Consider the following 25,710-nt stretch of genomic DNA (forward strand, 5'->3'; position numbering starts at 1 on the left):
CAAGCTGGGGAGCTGAAGAAGTTGTAGTAAGTCAGAGTTGAGTGAGTAGACGAATGTGATGTGGTTGCATGATGCCTGTAAGAAGCAAATAGAAAGATATCTGTATGCATGGGTATACAAAGGTGGGAAAATCCCCGTGTGTATGCTGAGACATGATAAGAATCAGGCCTGGCAGACTTCACTATTTTAAAGGCCTGTACTGCTCAGCGTTAGTTATACTGATTTGTTCTGTGAAGACCAAAATATATTCTTGCATTGACCTAGCTATGAATAGAAAATCTTGAAGTCTGTGAATAGTCACAGCATGTATGTGTGTTTCAATTAGTAAGATCATTGAGTTAGGGTGTGTATAGTTTAGAATGATGTGTAGTGGTAACATCTTTTTCTGGGCATCAGGGTCCATAAAAGTGTATTACCATGAAGGAGCCAATACAAATGCAAGATTGTAATGGAACAATGTACGTAAACAGAGTATAATCAGGGTTGCAGGGAAGCCAAAGTGCATGATTGCAGTGTATCTAACAAATACTCTGCTTCCTTGAGGCTAAATTAGCTACCAAGAACAGTGAAACTGTGATAGCAGTCACCAGAATGGACTGCACCCTGGTAATTGCCTAGTAGCTGGGATTTGTGGTGTTATTGGTATCCAAGATAGCTGGATATGTGTAAATTCACTAAGCCTGTTCATGCTGCGACTGATCTGTCTGGGTGTAGGCGTATGAAAGCTCTAAACAAGTGTATAGAGTTATAGGGAGTGTTTATCGTATCTTGGTAGGATAGTAGATGTTTTTCCTAATATCTGGAGTGAGGCATAAAAATTTTAGGTTAGATGAAGTTCTAACAACCTTGCTGAGACTGTGTGGCTCTACACATTGAAGGGATTGCAGTTTATATACATCCTATAGCTCCAGTCTCTGCTGGCTCTTCAGTGACAACACCAAGAAATAGATAGTTCAGGAAACGTACTTTCCTCCCTTAGACAACCTGGATCGTAGTGGCAATAGCTTCCTGTGACAGCTGTAGTGACAACAATGTCCTGTGACCTTAAGGTCTTAGGGTCTCACAAAAAAAACTCCACAAGTCAGAGTTTAGGGACCATAGTTTTATGCTGTGTTGATAAATCCATTTTAACATTACTCAGTGTTTGCAAGGGTCTCTTATTTAAAAAGAAAAAGTATAACCAATGAAAGCCAATATATGCCAGCATTGCAGAGACATATATGTAAACAAACAGAGGGTAAAGATTGGGTCTTGAACTTTCTATTTCTATAGTATGTTAGGAAAGTAATGCTCTTAAAACAGTTGTCAATTACATTTAAGATGTTTTGAAACTTCATTAGTGATTTAATACAGAAAATTGGTATGGGAGGAGAAAAATCAGTCATTCCTGTAATGTTTGGTCACTGAATTTTGTAGCCATGTGAATGTAGAGCTCATTTTGTTAGGTTTATGAATGATCATTAAAGGATTTGCAAAATGTCTCTGCTTGAACTGATGCCCCAGAAGTCTGCCCTGCAATTTGAAAAATTAATTATATGCTAAATTTCTTGTGAAGAACAGTTGAAGTCAACGATTGAGGCTCTACCTAAAGTCCATATGTAGAATGGATTTAAATCAATTAACATAGTTGGGTTTGCTTAAAAAAACCCCTTGCAACTGTGAGCCCTTGAGGCAAAGCACTAGCATTAGCTCACTGCTGACATGTCTCTCACTTTATCATTTTAAAGAACTGTGAGTCTGTTTCCTGTCTTCTCTTGTAATCTGGGTGATTTCTGCTGTCTTCTGAAATTTGTACATCTGTAGGCACTGGTGGTATCTATATGTATCTCCACATATTTTTCCAATCAGATAAAATAAAACAACTCTGTAATGCAAAATGGTAATACTATTATAGTTTCATATTTTGGCATCTAGAATCTTATATCTAGTTTTTGATGCATGCATTGTAATGTCTATTAAAATATCCTTCATTATTTTAGTATAAATAACTAAAGATAAATTCATCATGCATTGAAAAATAGATCTATAGTGAGTGTCAAACCATGACCATTGTTATTAAGTGATTAACTTATTGATTATAACTAATTTTCAGTAAATCAAATGCCAGTCAATTTCCCACACATGTACGCAGCACATGAGCTGCCTTGTGTCTGAGCCAAGTAGGAAATACTCCAGTTCCTTCTTGCTGGAGCTACAAACCTCATTCTGGGCTGCAGCCCATCTGATCATGTCTTCATCAGGCGTAGCAGACAGGGAAGTACTTCTTCCGTTCCCTCTTGGTCTGATAAACCAGGTGGATTCAGTCTGAGAGATGCAAACTGGTTAACATGGACCTAGATTAAGTGGCCAGTTTAGGAGCTCTGTTAGTAAAGAAAGGAATCACTTTCAGGACAGTGGTTCCTAGCAGATAAACATTTTTTTTTGTTCCTCTGTTAAAGTACTGGTATGAAAATACCAAACGCATTCTGAGGAGTGATGGACAGACACCTCCTTTCTTCAGGCTAGGAATTAAATCCATTTATTAGAATGTCTTTACTGGCTTTTGAGGCCTTGGAAAACAGACCTTAGATCAGTTGGTGAAAACCTTCTATGTTCAAAGCAAATGGTTATTTTGAAAATTCAAATGTCCATATTTTTTGACTCCCTAGTCGGATGGCAAGTCATTGGCAGTGCTCTAAGTGCCACCACATTTCTGTAACTGCTGGAGGCAGCTGCTGGGCAGGCCTAAGTAAGAGTAGCTCTCTTAAACTGATGTCTGCTAAGCATCAAAGACCCAGTTTATTTCTGACAATTAAATGGAATTCTTTTATTGCTGCAGTTATACCTCTTCCTCATAGCTCATATCATCTATGCTTTTCTTCTGTCTTGTTGTTTTTGTCATAAATGTTTCTCTTAGCCAGGAAAATCATTGAACAAGATAATATTTTTCTGAATGAAAGTAATTTGACCAAGATGTCTCAAGTACATTTAGTTATTTTGCTTCATTTTTTAGCTGTTTAGTCACACTGTCCCTTTGATACAATACTTTTTAATTTTTAGCACTATTAGCAATTATCTCTCTTCCTTTAAATTTCTTATTGAGCTGGCATTTAAATTGCTTGTTACAATCTCTGGATCTTGAAATGTTTTACAGATCACTGATTTACATAATCTACATACCATGAAAGAGAAAGATAGAGGAGGGAAGAATAGGATTGTATTAAATGAATACTTGATTCAGTCTGCCACACTAGTTGTCCACTAGCCTAAGCTAAGATCAAAGCAAAATGATCAGTGGGTAGCTGCAGTAATGTCAGTGCAGGAAAACTTTGTGAGTCTAAGCATCTCATGATGGATCTCAACTCAGCCATGCAAAAACAGCCATCTCAAATTAATGGCTATGTTGTTCAATAATTTGTTGATTTGGTGTAGGTTATGAGTTGAAATGTGTGTGCTGCTGACTTGCCTGTAATGCACTGGTGACATTCTCACTGGAGTGAGGATAAATTGAGAGGCCTAAACTCAAGTGTAGGTAGTTTAGCATAGTAATTAATCTCAAATTTCTCATAGAAATCTTCTGAACAAATTACAAAAGTCTCTTTGGCCTTAAATAATATATCAAAGCAGCTCTCTTGATCTTTGGTTATGGAAATACAGTAGTGTTTCTGAGGTGGCTCTACATCTGTGGATGGCTCCGAGCCCAAAATCAAGAGAACTTACAGCTCTTGAGGTGTGGCTTTTCCTTACCTGTGCTCCCTGGAGATAAATCTCATGTCAAACAGAAATAATAGGAATGGTAAAATATTGACCTTAATTCCTTACAGAAATGGGAATCCTACGTAGTCTATTCTCATTTAGGTTTTTGTGCTGAAAGAGTTTAGGAAGATGAGATAGTAGAGGATATAGAATTGACTAGTAGTCACTTGGAAACATTGTGCTTCCTGAACTGAAGCAAACAGCTTCAGCTGCTTCCAACATGTCTCTCACAGTGTCTTTCTCTTTGGCACTTCTAACTTACCTTTGCTATCTGTGAAATTCAGACTATAACTTTCCATTTGCAGAAGTGTAATGTGGTTTAATTATAGCAAAGGTTTAAAAGCAATTTGAGGATGAAAAGTGCCATTTAAGTGCTAAGTGTTATCTTTGATGAAGACACAGTAACCATGTTATTAGTCTTTCAGATGCATCTACTTATTCCATAAATTACAAATTAATTTCTCTCCTTAATTGAAGTTATTGACACATTCAGCTTTCTTGCTAATTGGTTTACATGACCAAATGGGTGTATTTCAGTAAAATGGCTGGTGAAGGCAAGTGTGTTTTCCAGCTAGACATTGCCTTACATGTAACAGTTATATATGGATTTACTACAAATCAGAGCTAAGTACTGCAGTAAGGTCAGCAAAATAGAATCGATTTGTATTGGAATTTTCTAGGTAGATTTCAGAAGTGTGCTTATAATTGACAGTCCCTCTTATTCAGGTTACCTGAATAAGAGCAACTAACTCTTGTCTCATATCCTTGTCTTATTGTCCACAGGCCATTCATAACTGATATGTTTTGTAATTGGATCTTCCTGGAGTTTATTTTCTACTATCTGATGTTTTGAAAGTAATAAAATAGAGACACTATGGAGCCTCAGATTCCACACTGCTTTTGTTCTTTCTTCCTTCTCTTCTGATACAGTTTTGAAACTGTTCAAGGGGAGTGGGGGTGGCATAAATGACAATGTAGCCAAGTTTTTCAAGCCTTTCCCCCTCACTTAAAAAGGCCAAACAAAGTATTGAAAACTGTAACATGCTGCTTAGCCATGCCATTCAGTCAAAATCTCAGTTTAAAAAAACAGGGAAAAAGAAAACCAACAAACCACCCCAAATCCAACAAAAAAACCCCACAAAACAATCCCCCCAAAAATACCAACAAAAAAACCCTATCTGGTTCTTTGCAGTTCTTGCAGCTCTCATGTGAGGAGGTCAAAAAACACCCTGAGCTGGAATCTTCCAATGCCGTGTGATCTCATCAATATAAAGATATTCGGGGTAACACTAATTTCTGATGTAATTCAACTGACTTTTTAATCCAGTTACAGTGAGGATGAATTTGTCTCTCATGGTGTCTGCAAACATATGCAAAAAAAAGCACTAACACCAGTTGGAGAGGTCATGGCTCATTCATTTATGCTAATGTCTCTCTGCCTGATTTCATCTCTTTATCAGATACTCTGTTGTCTGACTAAAATTAGAGTGAAAACTTGCAGTTAGCAATTTTCAGTGCCATACTTTTTTTTTTTCCCCCTTGGAATTTTTTTGGGCATAACATTTTGCTATAGGAATGATTTTCATTCCTTTTTTGCCTCTCCGTTTCTCTTTTTCTTTCTGTCTTTCCACAGAGTTCTCTTTTATCCACCCTCTCACTTCCTCAGGCCTCATCTGACGTGCATAGTTTACCAAGTCAAGAAATCCTCTCATCACAAACAAGTATTTTCAGCTCTTCCAATCTTGAAAATGTTCCTCAGACTGTATGTGTCCCTGTCTACTCTGTGGTTTTGCAGCCTTGATAAAAATAATGAATGGTCCCTAGTGTTTAATAAAAATGACAAGTTTATTGATTTTGAAGTATCACAGGTATTAAGAGGGAATATATAGGGAATTAAACCACAGAGATTGCCCTCAGTCAGCCTTTTGGGGAGGGGGTTGCAAGGGAAGAGCTGTTTCCTTACTTTCTTTGGAAGAGAGTACAAATTTTTAGATATTCAAATTAAAGACCTTCTCCCTCTTCCACTTCCTCAAAATGAGGAGTAGCTGAGGACAGTTGTTACCATCTCCTCAGTAGCCTAGGGGTATGCATACACCACAGGGCAGCTGGAGCTGAGTGCTGTCTTCCCACCTCATCTTTAACAGTGAAGTTAATCATGCAAAATTCTGTTCATTTCTCTGCCCTGTCAGCTTTTTATCTGGATCAAGAAATGTGTTGTACTTGGAGTTTCAGGTGGGAAATACCTTCCTTCACCTAATAAACGATAGCTGTGCTGTGACATTGTGTTGTTACGTACCTTAATTCTATCAGTCATTTTGTATTTGTGCCAGTCTAACCAGGCTTGATTAGCCTAAAGTTGTGGAGACCTGTCTTTGCTAAAACCCCCTGAGTATTAAGCATGTGAGGAAGAAAATACTGTACTGCTTTCAGGACATAAACATTCCCCTACACATTGACAAAACATAGTTGGCATACAGTGACTTTCAGTGCTCCCTGACGTAAATGCACTTTTAAGACACAAGCTGGCCACAAGACTGCAGAGTTCAGTCCTTAGCACAGTGAAATAATAATGTAAACATTAGGGCCTGATTACTAGGTATCTGCACTTAGGACCACACTATTTATTTTTAGATTGTAAACCATTTTGCTCTTCTCAATATAGCCCATTGTGTTCTTTTACAGATCTTTATTTTTGTCAGTGCCTCATGTTCTATTTTTTCATGGACTTCAAGCTGTAGAATCTGTTGTGCTAAGTGTATTTCAAACCAAGCAAAAAGGGTATCACTTGTATTTTAAGCATCTCTGACAGGCATGTCTTCCTACTGTTACCTAATCTAGTTCCAGGTAGGATTAGTTTATGGAGAATTCAGGGCCTGTCTTCTCTCGGAGCTCATCAGCCATAGCCAGCATGGTGCTTAGAAAATCACTTCTTTTGATAAAATCAGATCACTTTTGAATTGCTCTTACCATGTTATCTTGTAACTTCTAGCTCTGAGAAGACACTATTTGCAACTGGTTTGCACATCAAGAGAAAGAGTCCTCCAAGCTAAAAGCTTGCTCTGTTATCGTTCAAAGGTTGAGTGATTGTCAATGGTTGGAAATTGTGTTGCCCTCATTCAGAGAATCCCTTTAACTCAAGCTTTATAGCCATAGAGAAAGCAGTCCATCACTTCGCATACAAAATAAGCTGTAGTTCTAATCCTGCAATCAATAACCACTGTGGTTTGTTATGTGAGTGTAAGGGATGGACAGACAGTCCACAAAACCATGTCAGAGATGATTGACACGAGACTTGATTATCCTATCGATGATAAGTACACATGGCAAACAGTGGAAAAATTTGCAAGATGCTAGATATTGCTGGTCCAAAAGCTGTGGGACTAGAGAAGTGGAGTGACATAGTTGAAATGGAAGCTCTAAGAAATCCTTTCCCTTTGTCTTGCCATAGGCAAGTCCATAACGTCTGTCACCTTGTCATTCAGCCTGTGTCTAGCCATGAGTCCTTTATATCTATTTATTGGGCATTCTAAAAGCTGGAAGATTAATGTAGTTAGAATTAATCTGGATATCTTGCAAAACATTGTTCCTTTTAGCTGCATTCTGTAAGATGAGAATGGCTGCATCTTGCAGTTGAGCCCCTGCATTTGGTATGGTTATTGTGTTCTACTTGACAGTGAGAGTCAGCGGAAGTTTTGCCAAAGCATAGTATGCAGAACTGGATTCTTGTTTGTGTTCCAGGAAGGTTGTTTTGTCAACAGGAATCCATGAAGAGTTTTGAGAGATGATTTTGAGACATTGAACAGTTTCAGAGCATTTCAGTGAAATTTGAACTGTTGTATTGTAGGCATGGGCATTTCAGGGACCAAAGCAGGAAGGCTGTCTTGTTTAACAGCATCTTTTTACCCACATCACACAGTTCTCTGAGCTGTGTGCAGCCCATGGAGTCTCACAGCAAGTCTGAATTCAGGACTTTGTGAATGTACTTCTGTCGGGAAGCTGGAGTGGAGTTATTCAGATTTTTTAATTCTTCTGTTGATCGGGTGACTTCTAAAGCTGCAAAAGCCCTATTTTTATATTGGTGAGGTTATCAGGAGACCTTGCTTTTTTGTCATGTACCAAAGTCCTGTCTTTATCTGGTTAATATCAGCTCTTAGTGTGGAATCTACTGAATCTACTGTATAGTATTTTCTACAAAATATCTTATGGTACCAGTAGGCCAAGAGTTTCAACCCTGTAATTGAAACATGTAACGTTGTATTTTCTAGGCAAATGCTCAATGTCAGCACATGTTTTGTTTGTGATATTCTGGACTAATTTAAATACTAGAGAATAAGTCCCGAATGGAAGCAATATGCCTGCCTTAGGGCAGGAAACTTGAGTAGTGGTGCTCAGTAGGACTGCAGATTATTAAATGGTAGTAGAATGCATGAAAACAGTGCAGAATGTTTGAACACACTATATTATTTCACTAGAGTAAAAGCAGTAATGTCTGATCTTGAATTACATTTGAAGGATGATGAAATATTAATATTTTCAACTAGTGTTTATACCACATTATTTATTTCTAGAGCTGTCCAACTAAAAGTCAATAAAAAAACAATGATAAAAGAAAAACTGCAAGCATTCAACAACAGTTTCACCATCCTTGTGAGGAAATACACTGATGTAACTATGCTGCATTTCTCTCTAGTTGTACTAATTCCCTGTATAGAGGCTTATCACAGAATAAGGGCCAAGTGTACTGTACCAAGGATGTGCTGATGTAGCTGGATAGCAGGTTTTGTTAACAGGTGGAGTTCCTTCCCCACTACACCTAAAGCCACCATGCTCAATAGCACATACTCTACTGGAAAAGATACTTTGTCAGCCTAAATTTATTTCTGTTCACTGGAATGGTTGGTTAGAAGTTTGATGGATTTTTTTTTTTAGTTCATACTTCTAGTTAGGATGAAAAAATATTGAGAGCTGCTTTAAAAATGCATTTTCCACATCATAGTTTCTACTGGTTTGAAAAATTCAGAAATTAAGCCACAATAGAGATACTTCATTCTGAAAGGGAAGGTCATTAATGAATGCTTTTTTGCAAGATTATAGGATTCTTCTATTTTTGCTCAACCTATAACTAGCAGAATAAAAAGAAAGGGAAAACTGTTAAAAGAACGAATTAACCGTACCACATCATTCTATTTATTATGAGGGGAAGACTGAGAATGATCTAAAACTGCAACACTGCTTCCAAGCAATCTGCCCTTCATACAAGGTTCATTCTTTTTGTTTTTGAGGTCTGGATTCTAGATAATTAATGCTGAAGTACCACTGGCATTTGTTATTACTTCACTCCCTTGTCATTGATTACTGTATTGGTTAGATGATAAGTTTATTGGATGTTCCATTGCCTGTTCTTATACTTCAATCAAGTAGATGCCTGAGGGTGATCAGTTTGTTGGCATCCATTCAAATGACAAAGGTTTTCTGAAATGCAACTTCAACTTCATTTTCTGTCTTGTCAAGTGACACATTTCTGTAGTAAATAAGGTAGGGCAAGTCATGCAGTACAATGTAAGGATCTGTATCCCAAAAGAACTGATGGAATGAAATCATACTATCTCTTACTGGTAATGGAGAAGTTGCAGTTAAGACTCTGCATAAAGCTAAAACAGCCAAATACCTTAGCAGTGCAGGAGAAGGAAGAGAAGAAGGAAGGAGAAAATCTCTTATCCTCTCAGATGAAGAATGAAAGATGTAAAAATCAGTATTGTTTAAAATTCCATAATTAAAGTCAATCATCACAAAGCATCTTCCATCCTATGAGGAAGATGCATTTAGGAGCAACTTCTGATTTGATTTTTTATTATAAGATGGTTGATATAGTTATTCAGTTGCCTTGTGCTATCAAATCACTTTCACTGAGGCTCTCTTGAGGATAAAAACAAATAGTTAGAGGGTTTTTTTTAATGTTAGATGTCTAAACTACCGATGTATCTGGAAGAAAAGCTACCTATCTAAACTTGAGTGTTACTCCAAATAACCTAAACTTTAAAGATTGTGTCTCACTAACTGTGTCATTATACTTTAATATTGTATCATTTGTTTTAGTTTTAATAATTTAACTTTTTTTTAATACATCTTTTTGTTTGCTTGCTTGTTTTGGAGTACTATATTCCTTGTTCTCTGCTCAGGCAAAATTCCCATAGATTTCAACAGGAGTTTACCCAGCAAAGAACTGAACAAGTACACAGCAAAGCCCTTGGAGTTTTGCCCAATGTTTTTTTACCTGCCAGTGTCTCTTTATGCATATTTCATAACACGGTCTTACCCTGTACTTGGAGCCATAGAATAGACTTTGAAACTCTCACATGTATGATATGTCAAAGTTTGAAATGCTTGTGTTAAGCTACTCTATTAAAACAAAGGACTATTTTATGGTTTTAAACACTGGTATCTATTTTAATATGTTGTAATTGGGGCAATTTGATACCATTTCTCTGTTTTTCATCATAGGTTCATATATATGTGTGAATGACTTTCTTAAAGTTTTACCTTTCTGGTATGGTAAAATTTTTGTAATTGTATTTTTTTTCTTCTGTGCCATAAATGTAATATGAAAGGGCTTAATGGTACTCATAATGTTTTATTTACCCTTGGAATAAAATCAAACTAGGTGATTGATGCAGTCTTGGACCAGTGATAGCCCAGAGAAATACTGATTCTGCATTCAGACTGGAGGCCAGGAATTCTTTGTCATATCAGTAGAGAGATTGTAGTTACAATTTGACTGTAGTTTTGCTTTTCCTACATCAATCTCAGTTTGGTTCTAATATCTGAAGTCACCCAGGGTGAGTCAGATCTGGTCAAGCCAAAATAAGCTCTTGAATCATTCCCAAATTATGGAAAAAATGAGTCAATTCAGGGAGCTAAGCAAGTAGAGGCAGTCATGGGTATAAAGAAACCACAATGCTGGTTCATTTAACCAAGTAGGTTTCAATGGGAGAGAAGGATCCACTCAGTGAGCCTAAGTTGGATAGAACTAGATTGCAGGGCTCTTCTGTTAGCAGAGCTGGTGCAGGCCAGAAGAGAAGTACAGGAACTATGAATGGGGAGCAAAATGGACTGATACTTAATGTTATGCAATTGTTTTTCAGATTAATGTAAAGCAGTACACCCAGAAAGGAGTAGATTTGAACTGTGGCTTGGACTTGAACATTCTTTTGATGGGAGACTGGAGTAATTAATGAGTTGGAAATAGGCAGTGGAGTTAAAACTCTGAAAGCAGATGATGAGGATGTGACACGGCATACACAGTGAGAACACAATTCTGCACATTCATTTGCAGTTTTGTTGCCAACTGTATCAGCCTGGGCACACATATTGCAATTAATAACTGTGCTTTCTCAAAAATTCTGGGGAAATCTGTGCTACTGTTATATACCACAGGGAATAGTTACTATTTTGCACAAACTGCTGTTAGCTGTGGGGAAAATTCTCATGCAGACGGAGGAAAACTGGAGAACTCGATATAACACAGTAACACATCAAAAGTCATGTTTAAATACACTTTATTTTTTGATAATTTTGCTTCCTGGCTGTTTGTGATCACAGGCAAAATACAGTGCACGTCCTCAGTCAAGAATCAAGAATAATTACTGTAATATAGGGTTAACTCAGTGAGTGTGGTTATAAAATTTGGTGAAATTTCTTTACACAAAGGCAGGACCTCAATGACAGTTTTAATTTAGTCAGGTGTGTACCAAGATAAAATCCTTTTCTTTTAGCTTTTTTCTCCTCATTTGTAGCCTATTTCTGCTACCTCGTTACTACACTGTTCTTTGGTAGTGCAGTAAATCTGGAGACCTAATGGTGCTCAAGCCCCTTTGAGGACAGCACTGACTTTTAAAATATTCATTTCTATGCGGATCAGGGATATCCCAGTCTGGCTGTAATCAGAGAAAGAAGGAAGGAGACAAATAATCACTGAACATGACTGTTTAGGGACCAATTTCTGTCAAAAAAACAATCAGCAGCGAAGGTGGATATGAGCTGGCCTTGCACCCCCAAGCACAAGTAAGAGGGATGTGGGCTTGTTTGATAGCCATAATAGTATAATTGCTTCTTTCTTTTCCTTCATCCTCAAGCCAGCTGCTTCTTCTACACTATGCTGAAATGTCTGTTGTTTATCTCTAACTGCTGAGTAATGTAGGGCTAATGAAAGGTGCCAGACTGACAGCAGTGGGTTCTGCAGTTCTTTGTTTATACTCAGAGTGCAGGTTTATCACGAGCCCTGACAGTGCCCCTTGCTATGCTGGTGAAATACAGCCCTGACCTGCAGGGAGAAATCACAAAGCAGAGGATACTTCAGGGCAGTTCAGTTCTTGGTTATTTTTTTTAGTTTGTCAAAATGGTGCCAGATGTGGTAGTGAATTGTATATTCAGGAGCAGCAGCACAACTCTGCTTCCAGTCAGTGACCCAGACAGAGATCAGTTCATAGCCTGAGTTATTCCAAATGGAATAGACCTTTGTGCTATGAAATCAGTTTGCAGCAAGTCTCCAGCCACTGGGAGTTGAACTGACTACCAAATTTATCTCACCCAGGCTTAATGAAAAGTCATCAGGTAGTAATGATCCTACCAATCTTGATTTAAATGTAAGTTATAGCAGGGGTTGGAGTCCATGTCCCCAGAGTAATTTCTTGTGCCATCCGAGCCTCGTCAAAGTGTCTTGGTGAAAATGATTGAAGCTAATGTGTTGTACTGCATGTTGGCAAGTAGCTGAGAGAACTCGTGTTTCAGTTATGGTGGCTAAGTGGTAACAAGTTAACTCATAGTAACTTCATTATGTCTCAGTCCTGTGTTCTATTCAGACAGAGGCCTAACTCTAGGCTTTCTTTTTTTTTTCTTTTTAATATCAGGGTAGCAACAGTAATGAGATGTGTCCGTCAATGCCACCTGCAATGGGGAAACTCTAGATTTTATTGAGAGACATATTTAAACATTCATTATGACAATGAAGAGAACGATCAAAATTATATAAACCATACCTGACCCTGTGTGGAAAAAATAAGAGGCCACAGCAACTCCAGAGCTGGCTCAGCCAAGCAATGTCACATAAAGCTCTCTCTTTAATTTTTTATTTGATCATGTCTGTATGTAGGTCACAGGCTTAAAAGAGAAAGCACTGACCAGACAAAACCAAATCTTTTAAAAAAAAACCAGAAAATCCCTGTGTTGTAGAAGGATTCTTTCTCAAACTGAAGGCTGAAAATTACTACTGAAAGGATTTCACTGTGCAGAGGGGACCTGCAGTGGTTGTATTCTCAGCTTGCCTGTCTCCTGCTTGTAGGCTTACCCAGTGCACAGCAGCAAGATGCTATGAAGCTGGTTCAAGCTGTTTCTCTGCCTGACTTTTTGTGCTGTGGTGGTCCCATATACATCCAGTCTAGCTTGATCACACTTCCTCAGGAATAAAGAAATGTGAAACCTCTCACTGTAGCTCCCCATACCAGTCTACCTTTCTGACTTCCTTCAGTCTGTAATTACAAGGCCTGGGCAAAAAGCCCTCCTGCTGCTTCCATCCTTGTGAATGTCACTTAGTGGCCAATAGCCATCCTAGCAATTCTGTGCTTCTCTGCAAGAATTACTCCTTTATACAGGGGCCCACATAGTCATACATCTTTTCTGAGCAAACTACTTTTCAGCTTTGAAGAGCCTGAAGAGGGGAGGGAAAGCAGATCTTCCATCTGTCCCTCTGGTCAGCCTTCGTGTAAGCCCAAGAATAGCAGCATGTAACAATAATCTAATAACCATTTCTTCTAGGAGAGGAAGCTGGAGGCAGTGATGCAGCTGTGAAGAGATAGGGCACAGAAGGTCTAAATGCCTCTGGCCAAAGAGCTCTTAGTGACACTTGGGTTACAAATAGTAATGCTATGTGGCAACAGTGCAGATAAAAAACCTCACAAAACCAAAGTATAAACAGGGCCTATATAAAAGCTGTAGAGAAATGCAGAGTGATGTTTTTGAAATCAACGATGGAAACTAATAATTTCCCCTTGGCTTTAAAATCCATATTTTACACCCAGATTTTGTATCACAGTCCATGTATGTGTGATTAGCAAAATTTAATTTATTTTCTCTCTCTTCTAGTCCCTGGAGGTGACAATATCTTTAAGGCACTGTGCAGGACTGGAGATATGTTTTCATGGTGATCTTTTAACAGGGATTAGGATTTTTGAGACAAATGTGTTCTCAGAGGATGATGTTCCTCTGCAGAAAAAACTTTTTTCTATTTAATTTTTAATGAGTGATTGTTTTGACACTTTTTTAAGGTTTCCAGTATTTTTTGAAATTTCTGCACTATTTTCAAAGGGTTGTGTTGGTTTTGTCCTCTTACCAAACTACTGTTTTAAAGCCATTATTTAATGACTACATTATCTAGTAAGCTGAGAGTTTTGGTAAACTAACCTTGACAAAGTTTCTTTGCATAGTAGAAATGAAAAATAAATCAAGGTGAGTGACACTTTTGAATCCTTGGTGTGGGAATTAATTTTATAAATGGTTTAAAACCATTAAAAATTATTTTCCAGGTTTGTGCCAAGTATAACTTTTGAGAGACATGAGATAAAGAAGTTCAATCAGTTTCATGCTTGTATTTTCTTACCATGTTGTGAGTTTAACTTGTGGACAATGGATATTTTCCATTTGTCTCGGTGGACAAGGTAGAAACAGGTGATTCTATTGTCATAAGCTCTTGTTGGAAGGGACCTCCAGACATCACCTGGTTTGACACCCTACTCAAAACATGTCAAGTCAAAGGCACGATGCCTTAAAGTTTAGATGGTCAGGAACATCTCTGCTTGAGTCTTCACCAATGCCAATGAAGGAGATTCCACAACCAAGGCTACCTGTCCCAGTATTTCACCAGCATCATAGTTTAAAAAGAATTGTAAAAATCATAATCACCAATAGAGTTTCTCATATTCTCAATTGTCTATTCTTCCTCTTATCACTCTGCCTCTGACTCCATCTTCTCTTTTCCCTCCAGTGAGGTATTTGTAGACTACAATAAGGTGTCCTCTTTGTCTTCATTTCTCCAAGCCAAAGAGACTCAGTTTTTGCAGCCTCTCCTCATACATTCTACCCTGAAGTATTAGCATTTCCTCTTGCAAGAGAAAAGCTTGGCATAAAATTATAGGCAAACTAAAGATTCAGTCCTCTAAGTGTAGGTTTAGTTGCTGTTAATTATGAAGTATTTTATTGCCAATTCCATTATCACTCAGTGGGAGACCTGCTCCCATTTTGTATTAGCTCAATTTTTATGTTATCCTTCTTTCTCATCTTCTTTGTTTCAACATTGTTGTTTCTCCTTTTTGCTAAATGAAAGTCATTAAAGAGTTAATATCAGTATGTTAAGTATCACAGACTTACATGAGTCAAACATTTAAAGGAGATGAATAGAGCAGGATAAATGATATTTATTTTTCTTCAAATAGTTTTCTCAGTCTACTCGTTTTCCAGGCTCCAGAATACAACAGGATAGTGGTTTATATCCAGGATACCCTTGAAGACTATCCCATAATCACAACAGAAACTCAACAATCATGACAGAGGGTGAGAGCTAGTTTTCAGATGTGCCAAAGCAGTAGCAGACCCACAGACAGCACCCTCTTGACCTTGAGAAAAATACTAGCTGAATTCCTCTTGCCTCTGCACTGTATTATTTATAAAGTATATTGACAGCTTCAAGAGAAAAATGTACTGGAACTGTAAAGAATTAGTAATTAATAATCACAAAGGGCTGAAGAAATTTGTATTTTGCTCCTTTGAAACAACCTTGCAGTTCAAATCAATATCAGAATATCCTCTTCACACTTCTGTCTGCATTAGCAAACAAGGAGGGATTTTCGTGATAAAGCCTGATCTTAACATCATCCTGTCCACACAGGAATCATTATCATGGCTTATTCTGCAGGAAGAATTCTGCATTCTACCAGGAAGCAAAATAAAAACACCAAGCACAATGAAAGCAAAAGGCAGCCCACCTTGAACCAAGGCAACGCTGTGTTGCAAGGCAGTCCTTAGCAACATGGAGCCAAGCGGAGACTAAACTCAAGCAAAGATGATTGTGGCTTTTTTACAGAATCTTATCAGGTGCTTCTAGCAAAAAGAAAAAACAAGAGCTTTGAAAGGGGGTGGAGGACTTGCAGTGTAGCATTTTCAGACAATATATTTGCCTATGTCTTGAATTTTGTAACTGTGACAAATTCCAGTACCAGGCAGGGAGACCTTAAGTCGTTTAGTTTCTTTAGATCTCCTGTGTTTTAGGGGACAAGCCGCAACTAGCTGTGTAAACCACAGATTTTGACACTGAAGTCCATCCGTGGCATACCTCAACGTTTCTTCAGCTAAGAAGCAGCATTGAGATTTATCACTAGATGGCAGCATGAGTTATGACACAGATGTCTCTACTTGATTTTCAGTCTGTTCTGAAAGGCACAGAAATTCAGGTTGGTTTTGGAACCACCTCAGCATGCTCACCAGGGAAGTCACAAGGATAATCCTGGGTACAAGAATCCTGCGTTAGTGGTGGATGCAACTGGTTTTAAAACTTTGTGCAAATTTTGTCCAAGGTATTTGCTGTCTGAGGAACCAGAATGCTGGGAAGTTGGCACCCTACCCAGTCACTGAACTAAACATCCAAATTTTTCAAGCATTATGAGAATAGGTGATCTGTATGTATTACCAAACAAAGCCATTCAAAACTACAAGTTTAAGAATGAGATTTTTTTTAAAAAGTAAACATTTGCCATGGTTTAGGGTTTGTTTTTTTTTCTCTGCCACCTTCCCATCATTTAGGAGGAGAAGAGCTGTTGTTTGGTACTCTGAAGTAAGAAACTTCCAAATGGAATTTCAGATTTTGAAGTGTTTTCCAGATTTTCTAATTATAGAAGAAAGCTTTAAGAGAAATATGGCTTAATCCAGTGTGTAAGATAAAATCACAGATGTTAACAACATAGTGCCAGTTTTACATCAGTGTTGTTTGTTAAGAACACCAAAATCACTGCTGACCAATTCAAGAACGAAGATTCATTGAAGAGGGACCCTACAGGCTAGAGAAGCAGTTAATAGAATATACAGATGCAAAGGTCTACTTGATTTGGAGATGGTGAAGAAATAACATGTGAAATGTATGTATTCCCTCTGCTACAAAAGTATATTTATTTGTCCTGTTAAATATATCTAAGGAAATATAAGTCATTTTAGATTGCTGTCAAATATATAGTGAGATGTTACTGTACATACACATCAAAGCATAGCTGAAGCCCCTTCAATGCAAAGGAAACTGACTTTTTTTTGTATTTCAAGAAAATAAATGCCTCCCTCTCTACTTTGCACATTTTCAAAGTCTTCCTCGTTTTGCACAATGAACCTGCACCAGTATTTTCAGTGTGGTACTTTATGAACACTGCCGTAGCAGAAGAAAAATTCACTCAAATACTGGTTTTTCATGTCTGCCTTTGAGATTCTTTAAGACAAAATCCTTGTTTGCTTGGCTTACTGAGGTAGCAAATAGCTTATCACCATCACCACATAGCTGTCTGTCTATCTAGATGGAGGAGTGTCTGGTGTTTTAACAGACACAATGAATCAGGATTTCTGGCCATTAATCTCGTCTCATATGACCTGGGGCAAACTACATATTCTGTATTAAAAATATTGTACTGTTGCTGTAATGATGGAGGGCTGGGGAGCAGCAGTCTGAAAAGTGGGATGCATAATAAAGTATGCTGTGTTTATTCCATGCATACTGAACTCTGAGTAACCCTTGCAGTAGAAGGAGTTCCCCTGGCAGGCCACGTGGGGAATTTGGCCTTTCTTTAGTGCTGCAGCATTTTGTATTTGCTTCAGTAACCATTGATGATCCAGATACAGAGATGTTGACACAACAGTAGTAAAATATGCCTGAAAGAAAGGAATTTGTGAAACTGCAGTGTCCTAAGAAAAAAAAACAAACTTTTTTTTCATGTCTTCCATGTTGGAAATAAGAAAGTGTTGTGTTGGCATTCTCAGTACAAACAAGCTGTTACAAAATCAAAAGATGTATTTCAGTTTATTGGAATGTTTCTTTTGAGACATGAAACACAGATCTGTATTTCTAAATGGGGAATTGTCTTATTGAAGCTGAAAGTTAATCCCTTCCTCAACATCCATTGCTAGCCTGCATCTTTCATCATACATATCATGGAGTACACCACAATATATTAAAGCAAACACTCTCAGTATCCCAAACTAAAGGGAAAAGATGAAGGATGTAGGACTGCTATCAAGGTACAGTAAGAGGCAATTGTATATAATACATTAATGGATTTGAAAACAAACATTTCAGATGTTTTAAAAATGCATTTGTTTTAAAGCAAAGAAAAAAGAAATATGTATGGTTTTTCCTGTATTAACTGTGATTAAAAAGATGCAGAAGCAGCATGGCATATAAATATATTACTCCAACACAAAGCATAAACTTTTCAATATGGAAGCTATGTATAAGCATGCATGTTGAATAGAGATAATGTAATCCAGCATCCATGCATGGATTTGCCACTACATTTGCCATGGAGGATGGCAAAAGTAACACCCATCTACAGAAGGCCAGAAGGAGGATCCTGTCAGCCTGACCTCAGTGCTGGGAAAGATGGAACAAATCACCCTGAGCACCATTGTGAGGCACATGCAGGACAATCAAGGGTTCAGGCCAGTCATCATAGCTTTATAAAGGGCAAGTCCTGCTTGACCAAGCTGATCTTCTATAACAAGGTGTCCTACTTACTAGATGCAGGAAAGGCTGTGGATGGGGTCTTCCTGGACTTTAGTAAAGTCTCCCCCAGCATCCTCCTGGAGAAACTGGCTGCTCATGACTTGGATGGACCCACTCTGCAATGGGTGAAAAACAGGCTGGATGGCTGGGCCCAGAGAGTGATGGGAAATGGAGTTAAATCCAGTTGGTGCCCAGTCACCAGTGGTGTTCCCCAGGACTTGCTGCTGAGGCCTGTTCTGTTCAACATCTTTACCAATGGTCTGGATGAGGGGATCAAGTGCACCCCCAGTAAGTTCGCTGACACCAAGCTGGGTGGGTGTGTAGATCAGCCTGAGGGCAGGAGGGCTCTTCAGAGGGCCCTGGATAGGCCAGATCAATTTAGACTAGACAGTGATGGGTTTTTTTGAGACCCTTAAACCTTTAATGTCTCTCTGGTTGCTGTCACTCTCAGCACATTGATTCCTTAAAGGAAAACCAAGGTAAAGTCAAAAGCTCTTCATATCTTTGTTTTTTCCTTGAAATAGTATTTAAAACTAATGAGATTTTCTTTAAACATACGGCAGAAACAGACATGGATAGGAAACCTCTAGATCTCTGTGCTTCAAACTGGGGTCATTTTTTTAAAGGACTTTACCAATGTGGAAAAAAAAATGTGTTAAATATGACACAAAGTTCTGCAAAATACCAAACACCTTCAATTCCTTTTAGATTCTCAGTTAATACAACAGAATACATTGTCTTGCAAGACTAAATAGTAGTCTTAGTTGTTAAAAGTCCATCATTTCCTTTGTTATTATCCATAGGCTACACAGCAGTAGCCTATGCTCCATAAGCCAGTAACATGAGTAAAACTGAGAAAGGCAAATTATTTGTTTATATTTTCCTTTTTTAAAAAGAACTTTTGATTTTCAATGTTCTTGGTATTGTATCTCTGTAGATTTTGGGAACCTCTCTCTTCTGTGTATCAGAGAGCACTTAAAAATGATTTGTTTTATTGCTTGATTTGTTTATGAGAAAACAGAGCAGAATTTCTACAGAAAAGCAGGTTAAAATATAGTGTTATGTATTATTCTTTATTGATTTCAATACACTTAGTTAAAGGCAAAGTCTATGCAGCATTTCTCCAAGAAAGCCTGAATCACTATCATGTACACCCAAGCATCACTTGCTTAGTTGCTTAGCTGGAGCAAAGCATTCTGTGATTATTACAGTAGAGTGGATGCTGCCTGCTAGAATGTGTTCCTAGGATGCTGCAGCTGCAGAAGAGATATGTGAGAAGAAGGAATAACTGTAAAATATGCAAGTCACTTTCATGCATATGAAAATGCAAGCTCTAGGACCGGATTCAGCAAGTTGTCCAGCTATCATGAGAAGCCTGCTGCCACCAGAGTCCATTCAGAGTCCTGGCTTTACCTCATGTTCATCCTCCTGCCTTGCAAGCCTAATTTGAATGTGCTACCATACACATTTGAAGGTACAATAGCTGTACAGAAGGGGCTTCCAGAGCAGAATACCTTCCAAACACAACTGGCTAAGAAAGAATTTGATTATTTTTTCCTTGGTAGTGGTGCTGGTGTGTGAGTGACAGCCTATTGCATTCAGCTGCCCTCCCTGTTACTAGTTTCCACTGATTTTAAATGCAAGCACGGTGCACATTCATTTTATATTGGGTACACAAGGCATTCTTTCTCCCTTTTGGTGATGACTGAGGATTGTGTAGAAGCTCATAGCCATGTGATGGAAGTCTCCAAATTAGACTAGATTCCCTTGAAGGTGAGCTCCCATTTGGAGTTATGTCATCTTGATGTGTCATCAAGTACAATCATATAGATACAATCAAGTAATAAAATCTTTATAACCATCACATGAATTATGTAGATAAAAGGAGATAGCTATTGGATTTTGGTCACAAAAGTCTGAAAAAGTGATTGTAATGATTCCTCTCTTTAGGGGTAATCAGTTACTAACTTTACTAGAACTATAGTTATTTTCTGTTAGGGACTTTAGTATAAATATATGTAACAAAGAAATATGTAGAGGTAGTATGTTTTTTTACCAGAAGGCTCTGCAGATAATGTTAAATTCTATCTTCCATTTTAGCAACTTTTAAAAAATTGTCTGGATTAGACTACAACCATTGAGCTTCAAAATGTTCCATGGTGGTTCTTAATCCAAAGATGATGTTTCAAAGAAACAGTAACAGTTTTGTATGAGAGAAATTGACAATGGCTGAAAGTAGTTTTACTGTGCATTTTTTTCAGATTATGTGTGTAAAAAATCTTCAAGTCTTCTGTTGTAGTAGTTACTAAAACTTAAAAATCAAGATTATTTCTGCTGTCAGATCCCATTACCATTGAATTGGATGCAACTGATAACATTTAGTAGAACTATTTGAAGGGAAGAATCATTCAGAAAGGAAAGAACAATTAGATTCACAAGAAATTGCTGGTATCAATCTCATCGTAAAGCCAAAACCTTTTAGTATGTCTGCTAAAGAGCTTAGTTTAAAAAGTGGGGAATGTACCAATGAAACTTGTTATTGAGCTGGAAAAAGTTTATAGTTCCCAGCTCCCTCTGTTCCAAAAGGGTTATCTGAAACTGAAGTGTGTGAAGAGGAATACTTGGATGATAGGAGGAAGTAGGCTGTCATTTCCAAAGTGTTTAACAGAGTTTGGCATGGCTTAGGCCAGTTTATTTACCTTGGCAAAAAAAGAGGATATAACTGCTCTCTAAAGGACTTTGGGGTAAACTCAGAGAAAGAAATTCTGCTTAAGAGAAAGGGTAGTGGTGGCACAAGAACAAAAAGGCTTAGAATAACCAGGCATGGATTTAAACCAGAAATTACAGGATTTTTACATAGCAGAGTGTAAACTGCCTGCTACAGTAACAAAGGCAAGAAATTGTATAGAGTGCTATCAGTACTCAAAGAGACTGAAATCCTGGGAGATGTCCCTCCTAGTTCTTTATTTTGGTGCTTCTGAGTCCAGGAGTGCTGATTTGATTTACTTGGATGATAGACTCTGAAGATACAATAGGAAATGATGAGTTCAGAGCATTTGTATTGAGCCTTCAGCTTGCAGAAAATTGGTTCAGTGAACCTGAACTAGGCACACATCACTAGCTCAATTAGCATAAGCATATTTTTCTCCAGAACCTTGCTTACAATTATCAGTTTGGACTTCTTTATTCTTTTGATACAGATCATGAAGTATAACTCAGACCATTAATAAAGTGAGCAGTTTTCAGTGGCATAGCCACCTTGTACTGATATTCCACCAGCTGCTTGTTCCCTTCTCCATGCCAATACTTGTGTTATGCCAGTACAGCTGTTTGTGTGATCACGTGAAGAACTGAATCAGAGCACTGATCCAGATGAAAAATACCTTTTTATTTTATCTTTGATATTTTAAATTCAAACTAGGCCCTCATTCTGGTTGCTTCATTGCTGCAGAAACCATTATGCCAGCACAAAGCAGGAGGTGTCTGGAGAACAGCTAGGAATCATGTGAGCAATTCAAGCAGCACTGTCATGTCCTCAGGCTGCTCTCGGCAGCTCAGGGGTCTGCAGTCACTGCCAGGCCAATGAAAGGCCTACGTGTTGTTGGTGATGATGGTGCCATCCATCTTCCCCTCCTCTTTCTAGTACCTTGTGCTCTACTTGCAGGGCCTGACCTTGCCACTGAGACAGTTCAGAGAAACAAATCAGCTGAAAACTGATGAAACCACCTGAAAACTAAGCACTTCTATTGTCTTATTTTTGTTCCTTAGATATAGTTTTCTGTCTTTTTAGTTGACTAAAACAAACCCCAGTAGTCCCATTGAGGGAGCACTTGGAGATCAGGACCACCACCAGTCAAGGGCAGCAGAACCAAAGAGTTCTTACACAAGTAATGCCAGCTTCTGCAGCATTATCTTTCTCTCTGAAAACTACCTTTCTGGAGATCCAAACAGACTAAAGGTTTTCCTGATAGAGTGTTTCAGCTGGCAATAACCAAATTTCCTTTTAAGGCATCAAAAAAATACTGCATTTTTTGAAGATCTGTGCTTTCCTCCTCTGCAGATGTTTCTGTCTCTCAGCTTCTGGTAGGATCCTTTCTTTCTTGCTTTTATTAGGCAGATCCTACCTATCTGAGGCAGGAACAATGTCTGTAGAAGTCCTGGTAGACTGTAGAGCTGGCTGGTGCATTTCTGTTAAGTATTTGGATTCTGGACAAGCATTAGCTTTTCAGTAATTCAGCCACATCTTATTGGTAATTACTTTTCTACTGCTTATGGGTTTAAAATAGTAGCTCCTAGTACTATACTAAATGGATACTTAATAAGGCAACTTTATAGTAGGACTCCCATGAAATTACACATTACATTAACACCAAATGAGTTCATTCTGAATTCAATATGAATGATTACTCTGAATACCAAAGGAATTAATAATCATTAGCCATTTACTATGGAGGGTTGCTGAATAATTGCTAGATACAGCTGTTATAAGAATTTAGAAGCTTTCTTCATCAAGTTTCATTCTGAAAGAATCATTAGGTGTAACTTTCTTTTCACTGGAAAGTTCCTCCTTTTATTTTGTATCTGTACTCTTTGTTCAATTGCATTTCAGTTTAAAAACACTTCAAAGATAGTCACTCAGCTTAGTTCATTCACTTAATGGAATTACTTTCCTTATCTCCATTTTGCCTTTGAGTGTATCTCAGTTGGCTTTATGCAAGACATCTGAAAGGTTAATAAACTTTAAAGCATGCTGGGAAACATTCAAGGGCAGGGTGACTCTGACCTGACAAAAAGAATGCAAAAGTGTTACATTTATGACTTTGTGGCAAGTAAAATCTGAAAGTAAAGGTATCTGAGGCCTTTGATTTGGTTCCTGAAAGTTCCCTCTGTTCCTACCAGTATTTGAAGACTCAACTGTTTTGCATATCAGAGGTAGCTGACTTGGGAGACAAAGGGAATTAACTGCTTGCTTTCGATGAACTTTCCTTTCACAAGAGTTTTACTTCTTTGACAACTTCTTTATGTTGTCTACAACAACCACAGTTGCAACTCACATCATCCTGATAAATTCAAATACATTGTTGAGCTTTTCTGCGTAACTTCTCACTCTAACTAGTACTTTGATTCCTGCCCATAGTCCTGTCAATATGCATTCTAATATGAGATTTACTATATGTTCATGTTAGATCAGATTTGGAAGTTAGGTAAGCAGAACTGTGCATACATGTTTTTTGGGTTGTTCTGGGTTTTTTTTCTCTACTCAGAGAATTAAGTGTAAAAAGCCTGTGCACCTTAGACCTCACAGACTGTTATGCCATACATATCCTTGCATTCTGTATGGAAACAGTGCTGCACATCTCGTTTGTGTTCCTATGGGACAGCTGAATCCACTCAGTGGGTTTCACAAATACCAGTCAGCCACAAATAGCATTTGCACATTATGTTAGATTCATTAAATTGAAGTGTTAGCTCAAATCTAGCTAATTCCCACCAAATTCAGGGGAGGCAGCATTTGGCCTCTGATCTATAATGTATGAAGCAGTCCTGTGTCTTACTGATTGCTAGGATTGCAATACAAATGTATTTATGCTTAAGCAAAGGCTAAATACTATGTGATATGTCAGTGCTGCCATAAACCAATGCTTTGGAAATCATCTTCATTTAGAGCTGTGCCCAAAGTGAAATATGTGAAGATAACTGCTTGTATAAATACTGAAATATTTCTCTATATAAATAGAAATGATACATGTAACATGACTCTTATCGAGGTGATTAGAAGCAGTTCAAAGGCGATTTATTATTTTTCAGTTAAAGAATGAGGCAGTGGGTGATTGATCTCAGAGGTTCAGCTGTGGCACGGGGCTGGCTGCAAATGCACGATGCACCTGAAGCCAGGGCTTTGCCGGGCGGAGGACCCTCTGCCGGGCCCACGGCCCCTGACAGTTGGCCACCAGATGGCACACAGGGTCTCCTAGAGAATAACCATCGTTTCTCTGACCTACAAAAGGACAGCTGCATCTTCCTCCATTGAAAATGGTCGACAGTGCCAGCTACACCGAAGATACTGGGCGCTTTCTGAAAGCCGTTTTCAGTTTTTGCACTTTAAGCTTTTTCCTTTCTCTGATACGATTCTCACCTTGTGCTGGGGGTTTATCCTCTGTTCTTCCCCTGGTCTCAATTAATTCAGCTGGCTTTGAACTGAGCTCTATTAAGTGGAACTATAACATAACCCAGGTTGTTTGCAGCAGTGAGCAGGCTCTACATTGAAGTAGTTGGAATGGATTCAATACACGTGGTATATTTTAAATAGGTATTTACATAAACATTTTGGTTTAATAATTTTTTTACTGACAAATTCTGAAGTTCTCTGCACCATTTAGTTCAATGACTAGCCCACCAAGGATGAAGCATGGCTGTAGAGGTATGCTAAAGCAATATCACATACAGCTCTGAAGAGGCAGAAAAATCACGAATATCTTAAATGCAAAGTGCAAGGTCGTTCTATGGATACTGGTTTTAAATGAAGAGATAGGGACCTGGATGACTAACCTTAGCAATTATGCCAGTGACTGTAACTTCAGTAAAGTCAGAGAGCCTCCATTCCTTTATTCTTGGAATAAACATTGCCCTGACTCAGTATTTGGAAGATGATTTAATTAAATTCTCCATTCGCCAATACATCATCAAATTTTGTCATGTTTTATATACAAAAAAGGCAGGAATGAAAATAAAGATGTATTTTGGACTGAGTGGAAACACGGGTGCAAAGTGACAATGTACATTAAAAACTCCTCTTCAGAGACAGGTACAGTTGATAGCATGTTTGCTCAAAACTTGTTCTAAACTGATTCTGGTCCTGAGCTGCCAGATAGAGCAAGCACCTTTATTAATACTGTATAGACTTCCCTTTATTGTTTGTATGGGTGTTTGTAAGCTGCTCTGGAGCTCTCATGTACAGTGTAGTGTACTCCTTGGAGGTCAATAAACTCTTACGTAGTGTGTGACAAGAGTGACTCACCTAGTCAAATAGTTACTCGTTGGTAATTTACTGTCCTACAGACTCTATGCCCACCACGTTCCTACTGTAGACAAACTCTCAAGTATTGTTGTGTAGATGTCAGCGCTTTTATATCACTTTGCAAGAAAGCTATCAGTCTAATTTGTTCTACAGA

General features: G+C 38.1%; 1 protein-coding gene across 2 annotated transcripts in view; it reads left to right on the plus strand.

Moving 5' to 3' along the window:
* The window catches only part of FABP6 (fatty acid binding protein 6), a 37,420-nt gene continuing 11,710 nt past the window's right edge, over positions 1-25,710 (plus strand). For both annotated transcript variants that reach the window (XR_009819312.1, XM_010205097.2), the window contains exon 1: positions 1-26. The gene's annotated coding sequence lies outside the window, so the exon portion shown is untranslated. The remainder of the gene's footprint in view (positions 27-25,710) is intronic.

Source organism: Colius striatus, chromosome 9 (genome assembly GCF_028858725.1).
Source record: "Colius striatus isolate bColStr4 chromosome 9, bColStr4.1.hap1, whole genome shotgun sequence".
Classification (NCBI taxonomy): Eukaryota; Metazoa; Chordata; class Aves; order Coliiformes; family Coliidae; genus Colius; species Colius striatus.